This window comes from Octodon degus, unplaced genomic scaffold (assembly GCF_000260255.1).
Source record: "Octodon degus isolate 3935 unplaced genomic scaffold, OctDeg1.0 scaffold00139, whole genome shotgun sequence".
In the NCBI taxonomy this organism is placed as follows: Eukaryota; Metazoa; Chordata; class Mammalia; order Rodentia; family Octodontidae; genus Octodon; species Octodon degus.
Genome location: NW_004524715.1, coordinates 64,370 through 72,545, shown reverse-complemented (window position 1 = coordinate 72,545; position 8,176 = coordinate 64,370). Strand labels below are relative to the sequence as shown.

At 38.0% G+C, this 8,176-nt stretch overlaps 1 pseudogene; it reads left to right on the top strand.

The window, feature by feature from the left end:
* The first annotated feature begins 6,083 nt into the window (after positions 1-6,083).
* The window catches only part of LOC101562387, a 16,459-nt pseudogene continuing 14,366 nt past the window's right edge, over positions 6,084-8,176 (top strand).

The window sequence follows — 8,176 nt, the reverse complement described above, 5'->3', positions numbered from 1 at the left end:
CTGTGCTTTGCTAAGCTTGTTCTAAGTAGGTGCTTTAGACCACTGAGCCATCTCACCAGTCCCAAAATTTTTAAGCTATGACTTTAAATTTAAAATTGCCTAGTAATTCTTCCAATGCCAGTTGTATTTATCTTTCCAAAGTTTCACATATATGCTACATAGACTTTAAAAACTATGAAAGTGTATAAATAGATCCAGGAAAATCACAACATGTGGCACATCTCATCTCTCTGAATTTGACCTATGTAGACCATATTTTTTATAACACAGATATACTTCTAACTACCTGAATCACATAAGTATTACTTCTTCAGACAGTATTTAAAAATTATCTTCTGTTAGGTATTCAGTTGGGATCTTGTACTCAGAACATCTTAAAATAGAACAGAGTTTATGCAGAAGTACTGACCCACATAAATCAGACTCTCATATTGGGTTTTATAGCTTTCTATCACCATTTTCAATTAAGAAAAATAGTTCATAAGGAGATGAGGGCATGGATCTCTTGTCAAAAGGAAAGGTATAAGAGACCAAGGGTGGGGCTGGATGGGAGGAATAAGTAGAATAAATGTATGCCATGTACAGGAGCTTAATAACATCCATGTCATATAAACAATGCATGCCATAAACATGAGATGATTAATACTACCAATAAGAATGAAAAGGAAGAAAACGATATTAGAGACAGGAGGAAGGGGGCAGGGATGAGGAAGTGGATTTTAAAAAGAATCATATGTATGTGCATTTCCCTGTGTCCCAAGATTTTAAAATGCATATACTATGAAAATGTACAAATTTAAAAATTAAGTAAGATTATGTTGTTATTGCTGTTGCTCTTCTTCTTCTTCGTCTTCGTCTTCTTCTTCTTCTTCTTCCTTCTTCTTCTTCTTTTTCATCTTTTGCTTCTGCTGCTATTTCTACTTCTGCTTCAGACAGACAGCAAATTCAGGACCTCATGCTTGCCAGCCAGCTGCTGTGCCACTGAGCCATATCCCTTGCCCAAGGTTACATTATTTTTTTCAAATGCCCCCCTTAAGCTTCATTCAATCAAGGACTGAGTTTATCAAAGGAGACAGAATGATGGGGATGCCACAGGGAGGAGGTGGGGCCTGAGTAGGGAAGGTAACGCACTTTGTAACGTGGAAGGGAGTATCTCCTTCCCTGGCTCCTTCCTTCTCTTTCTAATTGCCACCTGCCCTGATGTGCCAGCTACACTTCTACAGGATACCGCTCTGCCATGTTATTGCTGCCATGGGGTGAATCAACTACAAACTGTGACCAAAAGCCAAAATAAACCTCTTCCTTCAATTGTGAGTGTTGGGCAGTGTATCTCAGAGACAAGAAAGCAACTAAAACAAACATATTATTTCATGAAGTAAAATAATTTTGCAATCAGTTTAGCTTAATATATTATTACCAAAATAGCATGTGATTATGCAAAATTAAGTACAGAAAAAGAGGGCCTTATATTCTTTCATTTACACTTTTAGAAAACCCTGCCATTCTGTTTTTGAAAAAATTTATAATTTTGTTTCTGCTTTTGCTATTTTCATTCCTAATCAAAGCAAACCTGCTGAGACCTAGAGAATGATATCAAAGACTTTCAACCTTAGAATGAAAGAAGACATCGGACTTCATCCTGTTGTCCTCCTACCCTGCACCCAGACCCCAGTACCATGACAACCTTCTTCTAGCTCAGTCCTTTAGATGTCAGTCCTTTAAGCTTCTTCAAAGCTCCAAGACTAAAACAACTTTTCCTTCTCATGTTAGACTGAGATACCCATTTCTTTCTAATCTTCATTAGTTCTATTTTAAAGAGCAAAATGAATATTCATCTTTCTTGATAGGCCATGTGTATATAGCCATACTACGTGACTAATATCTACAAACTATGTGACTAATATCTACTAATATCTATATGCTAAGTTGAGCACGCCAGCTTTCCTCTATTTGAGTCACAGTAAGAAACCAGTGCCCCTAAAGCAATCCACATCCCTCTTCTTGAACGTCACTTAAGTTGTTCAAGCCCCTCTCCAAATGTAGTAGCAAGAATAGAACATGATCCTGCATGGTTGCTCATCTTCCAATTATTTCATGGAAGAGTAATGAGAACCAAACTTCCACACTGTTTTCAATGGAAGGATAGCCAGTTCTACAGTCACAAGGGTAATTATACTTGACGCTGCAGATATAGGTAACAATGTCATCAGTATCAAGAGGAGCAGCGTATGTGGTATAGAGCAATGGCATGTATGTAAACTATTTAACTTCCATCAGATTCTATCAAATATCATATCTCAGAAGTGAAAAGATAGAGTACAGAAGTTTTAGGGCCAGGGAGAGAGCTCAGCAGCATAAGCACCTGTGTAGCAAATGCAAGGTCCCAAGTCGGATTCCCCACAGACACACACACACACACACACACACACACACACACCAGAAGTTTTAAATAATTTACTAGGATCCTGATTGAATGTTAATGATACTGATGGGCAGTAATGAGAGAGGTTTGGTTTTCATGTTAAAAAAATGAGAGGTTATTACATTTCTGACAGCTACTGCAAACTTTGAAAATGTTCACGTGCACAGTGTGATCTCTTAGACAATGGGCAGCATCTGATAGCAGAGGCAGGTCTTGTAATAACCTAATTAGTGCCAGCAATTATCCTATATGCAAAGAAAGCAAAGTCTACCCACTATAACTCATATTCATTTACTACATACAATGCTATCATATTGACAGAAACGATAAGGTTACAAGGCTTGCAAAGACAACCAGAAAGACAATTGCAGGCACTGGAAAAGAGTGGGGAAAAGGTATTCCCTCGTGACCAACATCCTCATTATTTTATTATTTAACTTCCAAGAGTCAACCCCATCAAGAGATAATAAGGTACTGTGAAGCAGAATACAGATTAGAATAATTAATGCTCATGTCTGTTGTGATGCTTCCAAACCTGTTAAGCAATTTTCCATGTTAATATAAATATAATCATTTTAAACACATAACAGGTTTCATGAAAGCGAAATGCTTAGTTTTACACTACAGAATGTACAATGACATTTTCTCTGTCTTGTTTGGGTTTTTGTTTTCTTTTAATTTTGGTTCTTAATACTAGCCTCATAACCTTATAGCAAATTTCAGTATCTCCTGAAGAAGTACTGACACACAACCTGAAAAACCTGAGCATCTACTGATCCAATCATGGTCAGAAATAAGCCAAACTCATGAAATGACTGTGGAATTCCTGCTCACATCTCTTTTGTGGTGATTAATTCAAATATTGATATTTTTTCTATTTAGCTTCAGGAAAACAAGAAAGTTAGAAGGGAAACGTAATTGTTATGAAGGAGTAGAGGTGACCATGTTACATAGATAACTTTTCAATAACTTTCATATGACATTGTGATGGAATTACTACTCCAATGTGTGTAACTCCAAAGTTCATAATTTTTGACAGGTTAAAAAATGGTCTACCAGAATCCTGTAAATATGTCTAAAAATTCATCTGTCTTAAAATCCAGTACCATAATCCTTCAAAATGTCATTATGGTTACATTATATGTAACATTTGAATTATTAAATCAGTAATGCTTTCCTGTGTAGCATTTACAGTGCGAAGTAGTGATAGCAATCCTCCCTCACAGGAACATGTTCCAAGACACCTAGGATTGTAAGAAACTGGGGGTAGAGTCAAGCCTTTTCTATGGGGTTCTATGTTTTTATTATAAAACATATCTATAAAAGTTTAGATTATAAATCAGGCACAGCATAAGATTAACAATAATAGCTAACAATGAAATAGAATAATTAAAGAAATTATGACTAACATATTCATAGAATTTTCAACTTAATGGCTTTGGATTACAGTAGGCCAAAAGAAAATGAAACCATGGAGAACAACACCACAGATAAGAGGTTTTACCATACATATCTATAATAAAGATTAATTTATATATTAGGCACAGGAAGAGATTAACAATAATAACATAAAAAATATAATAATTCTATGTAATGAGTGTGCACAGGTGTGGCATTTTCCTAGCACCATTTAAGAACTGTGGTGGACTCTGAGCAGCCTGTGGGACTCTGGTAAGCTCTGACCTTCCTTACTCCCCAGCACAAAGGCATGGAGTTTCTGCTGGTACTGCTCCAAACTTCAAAGAACTTAGTAGAACTCTGAGTGGCCTGCAAGACTAGTAGAGCCGCAATCTGTGGCCCCAGCATGAGCAGGAACAGAGCTTTCCTAGAGCACTTTAAGAACATTGGGAGACTCTGGGAAGCCTGCAGGATTCTATATGGGAGGTTAGTGGTAGCTTAAAAAATGCCAAAACACAGGAGCAAAAGGCAATATCAATCCTCTATACCACCCCCAAACAAATCCAGGAGACAAGACATACAAGAACATGGAAATCACACATCTGAAATCTCTGACATGAATGATAGCAACTGAAGTAAAGAAACAAGTACATCAGGCTGTAGAAAAACTAAAGAGCAGACACAACCTCTAAGGTCCAAAAAAGAAAGGAGAAGAATTGTTAAGCAATTGCTCAGCACAGCTAAAGAAGACATAGAGGACAGAAACAGAGGAGAATGGAAAAATGATAGAAACTCTGAATGAACAATACAGGAGAGAAACAGAATGCATGAAACAGATATCCAGGATATTAAGAATTCCACTGAAAGCTGGCAAAACCACTTGAATGAAACTGAAGAGAGACTTTCAGACCCTGAAGACAGTGTTGCAGCTAATGAGCATGAAATAAAAGATCTCTTAAAACTAACAAGGAACCAGGAAATAACAATTCAGCAGCCAAAAGACAATGCAAAGAAAAATAATATAAGAATAACAGCAGTGGGAGATACCACAAATGACATAAAAACACTATTTGTATAAGTACTAGCAGAAAATTTTTTTCATATGAGAAAAGAACCAGGGGCTGGAGAGAAGGCTCAGTAGAATAAGCGCTTCCCTGGCAAGCACAAGGGCCTCAGTTCTATCCCCAGTTCCGCAAAAAAAAAAAAAAAAAAAAAAGAGAGAGAGAAAAGAACCAGACATAGAGATATGCAAGGCATGTAGAACTCCACACAGCCATAATCATAATAAATCTACAACTAGATACATAATAATCAAGAGCTCAGAAATTCAGTGAAAGATAAGAATATTAACTGCTGCTAGAGAAAAGAAACAGATCACCTAAAATGAATGCCCATCAGAATCATTGCAGATTTCTTAACACAAACCAGCAAATCAAGAAAAGCTTGCAGTGAAGTATTTCAGGTCCTACAAGAAATTAACTTCCAACCCGGATAGAAGTACCCTGAAAAACTATCTATCAAATTCAATGGCAAAATAAGATCCTTTCATGAAAAAGAACAATTTAAGAAATTCAAGATCACCAAACCAACCTTATAAAGAGTACTGACAGATATTCTAGAAAGAGACACAAGTGATCACAGCTTTAAGAACAAAAGAAGGAAGCACCAAACACAGCAAGTAATTAAAACAAGGGAAAAATTACAGAACCTATAACAGGAAAATAACATGAGAGATAAGCCAACATGTATCAGTTACAGTCAGCAATGTAAATGGCATCAATTCACCAATCAAAAGAAACAGAATAGCACATGGATTAAGAAACAAAATCCAACAATATACTACACACATGAAACACATTTAACTCAAAAAGAAATTCACAGACTAAAAGTCAAAGGATGGGAAAAAAGTCCTCCATGCCACAGGCAATCAGAAAAATACAGGGGTACCTATCCTGATTGCTGACAATATGAACTTCAAACCAAAAATCATCCAAAGAGATAAAAGAAGATCACTATGTACTTGGTAAGGGAAAACTGCAAGAGGAAGTGATAACAATAATAAATATATATGCATCCGATGTAGGAACACCCTCATACATAAGACAAATTTTAACAGACATGAAAAATCAAATGGGCAGGGGTCTGCGCTGGGCTGATCCCGTTGCTGCCGCTGCTCCGCTCACTGTGTCCTGCGACCCCAGGCCCGACTCTTTTTGGCTCGGCCCGCGCTCCCCAGGCCAGGACCGGGCAGCGCGACGGGAGGATGAGTGGCGGAGGGCGGAAGGAGGAGACGCCTCAGCTGCAGCTGGCCAACGGGGCCCTCAAAGTCTGTTTGCAGCAAGGTGCTGCGGAGCGATGCAGCCTGGAAGGACAAGGTACGGTGGGCCTGGCAAGATCGCAGGATGAATTTTTAGATGTGATCTACTGGTTCCGACAGATCATTGCTGTGGTCCTGGGTGTCATCTGGGGAGTTTTGCCTTTGCAAGGCTTCTTGGGAATACCAGGGTTCTGCCTGATCAATGCAGGGGTCCTGTACCTCTACTTCAGCAACTACCTACAGATTGATGAGGAAGAATATGGCAGAACATGGGAACTCATAAAAGAAGGATTTATGACATCTTTTGCTTTGTTCATGGTCATTTGGATCATCTTCTACACTGCCATCCACTATGACTGACAGTGAGCAGCTCCCACCTGTTTCCTGTCCAGTCCTATGGACCCTCAAATTACAGCACAGAAAAATGATTGTTGGGGCATCCCAGTCACATGGAACCTGGAGGACCCATGTTTCCTGGACCAAGAATTAGAACGTTGGGCATCAGTGTTTTCTACAAGGGCTGTGACCTGACACTTTGTAAAGAACCATCCACACTGGGGAAAAAGCACTTCTGCATTTATCTGTCATCTACCCTTTCTTGGATACCATCATGTAACAGCTATTTGCCAAGTGGAGCTGTGATTTAATTCGATGCACCTCTGAATCCGGATGAAACATTAAGTTGTCTTCCCCGGTTTAAAAAAAAAAAAATCAAATGGGCTATAATATAATAGTAATGGGAGTTTAACACACCACACCACTGTCACAAAGAGATAGATCAAATAGGCAAAAAAAAAGAAAAAGACAGAAAAGAAATAACAGAACTAAACCAAACTATGAAGAAATTCACTTAGTAGACCTTTATAGAGTGTTTCACCCAGGAACAACAGAATACACATTCTTCTCAGCTACACATGGGACAATCTCCAAAATGGACCATATACTATGACATAGAACACTCGTAAGTAAATGTAAAACAAGTGAAATTATCCCATGCATAATTTGATCACAGCGCAATAAAACTGGAAACTACTGATAAAAGAAACTAAAAAAAACCCACCATAAACACATGGAAATTAAAAACCTCCTATACAACTAGTGGGTCACACATGAAATTAAAGAAGAAATTAAAAATATTTATAATCAAATGGAAATGCAAACACAACTTATGGAAACTTATGGGATGCAATGAAAGCTGTTGTCTTAAGAGGAAATTTTAGTGGTAAATTCACACATTAGGAAAGCAGAACAGGCCCAAATAAATGATCTTATGCTCCTAGAAGGAGAAGCTCCTAGAAAGAGAAGCTCAAGTCAAGCCCAAAGCCCAAAGAAGGCAGGAAATTATAAAGATTAGAGCAGAAATTAATGCATTGGAGATGAAGAAAATACAAAGAATAAATAAATCAGAAAGTTGGTTTTTTGAAAGAATACTTTTCTTCTGGATGGTTAAGACCAAGGTAAAGCAGGACCTATGCAACAAGAGTTGTAGCTTTTGGGTCTGGTAAGGTCAGTGAAATCCCCTCAGGATTTATCCTGAGATCCTGTGCCTCAGATTGTAGAACCTTTGTCAGTGTCAGCCATGTGGATGAATCACGGCCAATGCTTGGCCAATGTGCTCTCTGTGAAAGCCTGAGAGAATGTTTTCTCTCCATGTGACTCTCCTTAAGCACACTCTATATCATTTATCACTTTCCTCTTTGGCTTCATAATCTCCTTGATCAGAAAATTTGGGACACTACAGAGTTACATGAAGTTAAAGTACAAGTTCTCATATGTCCTGAGTCTTAATTGACCTTAGAAGGCTAAGGCCAAAATGTTGGCTTTCCTTGCAGCCCTCCTTTGTCTCTAATTTTGGTCTGCAAACTTAGGTTGTTAACCATCCAGAAGACAAGCTTGTTGTTATTATCGAACAACTTAGGCTGTTAAACTTAACCTCACTTATCTGTCTGCATATCAAACATCTTAGGCATAATATGGAACAGGTATTTTTCATCAAGTATTGATATGTTGAACTTTAAGTCCCTACAGAATATGGTAAA